Below are 4,336 nucleotides of genomic sequence, written 5' to 3' on the forward strand. Positions count from 1 at the left end.
GAACCATTGATTATTGAATTTCCAGATACGAACCCACATAAATACGAAACTATTTCACAAATACATTCACACCATACACCAATCACTGAAACAGATTTGTTAACATACAATCACTCATACTTTCTACAATACCTTATAACATAAGAGAACCAAACCTTGTATAACCATTAAACCATTCTTCATCTATTACCGGATTCTTCTACAAAATTGAAGCCATTCTTCATGCATACCTTGATATACCTTTATGATACTCATGAATTGCATTATGCTTTGAGACAAATATCTTACCAATGTTGATTATGATCTTGTTTTATTGAATTACATTGTTTATCATATTGAATTGTTAATGAATTGGATGGTTTTTGAAATGTGGACCAAATTCGTGGTTAGACCAAATTCGTGGTCATGTTAGGCCAATGTGTGCCTTGGATCTAGTATAAAAAGTAGAGTTGTGTGCCTTGCTCGGGGTTAGTGTGTGACTGATCAGCAACCTAACCTTAGTTTTTAAAATTAAAAGTGAATATCCAATTTTAATAATTGCTTAACATGAGACTTGATTTCTCTATTCCATTTCATTTGATTATTGCTTAATCTCAGTTATTGTTTATATGACTTGCTGAGCTAGTTAGCTCACTCTTGCGATCCTTTTTATTTTCAGTTCCAGTTAAGAAGGAAACTGTTGTTAGCGAGGATCCCCAAACCAGTGTTCGAGCTAGGATTCCAGGTTGAGTGATGGAACGAGCTAGCAGGAGCATTATGCTTTAGTTATTAGTTTTGCAAGTTTGTAAGAATATTTTATTATAAGTTAAAAGTTTAACTAGTTGGGATTTGGTACGATGTAATATAAATTAAGGTTGTGGCTTGCTTTATACTCTAACCTGTTACGATCCGTGGATGTTTAGGGTCATTGCATATATTATTTCATATACAGATTTATATATATATTGTGTGTGTGTGTGTGTTATGAACCCCAAAATCTTTGACCCAGATTTGGAGGGCGTCACACAACTTAAAGCTATTTACGAGAAAATATTAATGGCGATAATGTTATCGGTACAAAAATGGTGACTGTACCTACTGGTCATCCTTTTTAATTCGTACGAATCAAAAGAGCTTGAAGTTTTTATCAGAGCAACGTGAGATTGGGTTGGATTATTAGAGATGGGTCATCAAAATACTGGGATATCAGTTTAAATTCAAATATAAACCTAGGGATGTTAACAATGCAACCGATGTCTTGTCATGAATGATTCCAGCTAAAGTGGGTTTTAGAGCAATGATAACAATGGGTGGGGTTGACTAGAAAGAAATTGTGCATAGCATCGAGAGGGACCCTTTCATTCAACAGCTGCAAAATGATTTACTTAACCATAAGACAATGCCAAAAGGTTTAGAATTGGTGCAAGGACTGGTCCGCTAGAAAGGGCGTCTAGTGATTCCCCACGACTCGGAACTGGTGAACAAACTATTATAAAAATTCCACGATACCACGACTGGAGGGCACTCAATGGAATTCAAGACTTATCAAAGGCTTAGGAGAGAGTGGTATTGGACTAGCATGCGAAAGAAAGTGTCTCAATATGTCCGGAAATGCGCTGTTTGTCAAAGATAGAAAAATTCATCTCTAAAACCAGCAGGGCTGCTCCAACCCCCCAATACCAAGACAAATATGGGAGTATATCTCGCTTGATTTCATAGAAGGGATGCCTAAATATATGGGTGTTGATACCATTTTGGTTGTAGTGGACCGTCTCTCGAAATTCACTCTTTTCATGGGGTTGAAGCACCCATTTACAGAACACTTTCAAATTCAACAATGTTTCTGACGATGCTATTAAGTTGAGGCTTTTCCCATTCTCTCTGAGGGATAAAGCTAAGTGCTTGTTGAATTCTCTACCACCAGGCTCTATCACCAAGTGGGAAGATCTTGCTCAGAAGTTTCTCACTAAATTCTTCCCTATGGAAAAAACAACTGCAGTCAGGAATGCTCTTACTCAATTTGAACAATAATCGGGAGAATCTTTGTGTGAAGCTTGGGATCGTTATAAGAAGATGCTGAGAAAGTGTCCTCATCATGGGATGCCTGACTGGATGATCATTAACTGCTTTTATAATGGTTTGGGTGAGACTTCTAGACCCATACTTGATGCAGCATCAGGTGCAACCTTATGGGCTAAGAGCTACGATGAAGCTTATGATTTGATTGAAATGATGGCTGCTAATAAATACCAGAACCCTTCTCAGAGACTAACTCAAGGCAAAGTAGCGGGAATTCTGGAGGTAGATGCAGCTACTTCTATAGCTGTTCAAGTTAAGGCTTTGGCGTTGAAGGTGGATTCTTTGTCTAATTATGGAGTTAATCAGAACACTAGTGTCTATGAGATTTGTGCTGGTGCACATGAGACAGAGTAGTGTGCTATTTCTAGTGAATCAGCTCAGTTCGTGAGCAACTTTCAGAGATCTCAACAACCAGTTCCAGCCACCTATCATCCCAACAACCGCAATCATCCGAACTTCAACTGGGGCAACACTCAGAATACGGTGCAGCAACATTATCAGCAGTATACAGCAAAGAAATACAACCCTTCTGGTTTTCAGCAACCGTAATATGCACCAAGACAACATCTCCAACTACAACAATCTAATGAAAAATATGAATTGGAGGAGTTGAGGCTCATGTGCAAGAGCCAAGCAGCTTCTATTAAGATCTTGGAAAATCAAATTGGGCAGATTAATAATGCCTTGCTGAATCGACAACCTAGTACACTCCCCAGTGACACAGAAGTGCCAGGAAAAAAGGAAGCAAAAGAGCAGGTTAAGGCAATTACATTGAGGTCAGGGAAGGTTGCAAATCCCGAAAAATCTCAAGTTCCAGAATCTGAAGATGTGGTTGAAGAAGAAGTGTAGAAGGAAGCAAAAGTGGAACCAAGGAAGAAAAATGTGGAACACACTCCTCCTTAGGGTAATACAGAGGAGAAACAGATCTATCCCCCACCTCATTTTCCTAAGAGGCTGCAGAAGCAAAAGTTGGATAAGCAGTTTGCGAAGTTTTTGGAGGTGTTCAAGAAACTTCATATCAACATACCTTTCGCTAAAGCTCTAGAACAGATGCCTAGCTATGCAAAGTTTATGAAAGGTATTCTCTCTCAAAAAGTGAAGCTCGATGAAATAGAGATAGTTGCTCTTATGGAGGAATGCAGTGTTGTGCTGCAATAGAAGTTGCCTCTGAAACTTAAAGATCCCGGAAGCTTCACTATTCCTTGCATCATTGGAAAAGTGTCATTCGACAAATTCTTGTGTGACTTGGGAGCTAACATCAATTTGATGCCTTTGACTATCTTCAAAAAGTTGGACTTACCTGATCCAAAGCCTACTTATATGACCTTGCAGTTGGCCAATTATTTTATTACTTATCCACGAGGCATTGTGGAGGATGTCTTGGTCAAGGTGGACAAACTCATCTTTCCTACTGATTTTGTAATTCTTGATTTCGAGGAGGATAAGAAGATTCCAATAATCTTGGGAAGACCATTATTAGCTACGGGCCGAACCTTGATTGATGTACAGAAGGGTGAGCTCACTATACGAGTACTGGATCATGATGTGACTTTTAAGGTGTTCGATTCCATGAAATTCCCTACTGATAATGAGGAGTGCTTAAAAGTGGAGTTGGTCGATTCTGTGGTTAGTTCAGAACTTGATCAAATGCTAAGGTCTGATGCCTTAGAGAAGGCCTTATTGGGGAATTCAGATAGTGAAGATGACGAAGGTGATGAGCAGTTGCAGTATTTGAATACTTCTCCTTGGAAGTGAAGGCTGGATATGCCATTTGAATCTCTTGGATTGGAAGAGCTGAAAAATTCTCCAAAGCGCCTCAAGCCATCTATTGAGGAAGCTCCTACACTCGAGCTTAAACCATAACCTGAACAAGTGAGGTATGTGTTTTACATGATGCATCTAATTTGACTGTTATTATTGCATTTGACCTTTCAGGTAGTGATGAGGAAAAGCTCTTAAGGATTTTGAGAGAGTTCAAATCGGCAATTGGATGGACTATAGTAGATATCAAGGGAATCAAACCTTCTTATTGCATGCATAAAATTCTGCTAGAGGAAGGAAGTAAGTCGACTGTTGAGCAATAGAAAAGGATTAATCCGATCATGAAAGAAGTTATGAAGAAGGAAATTCTCAAGTGGCTAGATGTAGGGATCATCTACCCTATTTCTGACAGTTCTTGGGTGAGTCCAGTTCAGTGTGTGCCGAAGAAAGGAGGCATCACAGTTGTTGTTAATGAGAAGAGTGAGCTCATTCCTACTCATACAATCACGGGGTGGAG

The 4,336-nt window shown here is 39.1% G+C and overlaps 1 non-coding gene across 1 annotated transcript; it reads right to left on the minus strand.

Moving 5' to 3' along the window:
• Window positions 1–1,974: 1,974 nt before the first annotated feature.
• On the minus strand, window positions 1,975–2,081 carry LOC141715355 (small nucleolar RNA R71). The gene has a single exon (XR_012572121.1). It is a non-coding gene; the product is annotated as a small nucleolar RNA R71 (small nucleolar RNA).
• Between the last annotated feature and the right edge of the window lie 2,255 nt (window positions 2,082–4,336).

The sequence above is a fragment of the Apium graveolens genome, chromosome 3 (assembly GCF_009905375.1).
Source record: "Apium graveolens cultivar Ventura chromosome 3, ASM990537v1, whole genome shotgun sequence".
Taxonomy (NCBI): domain Eukaryota; kingdom Viridiplantae; phylum Streptophyta; class Magnoliopsida; order Apiales; family Apiaceae; genus Apium; species Apium graveolens.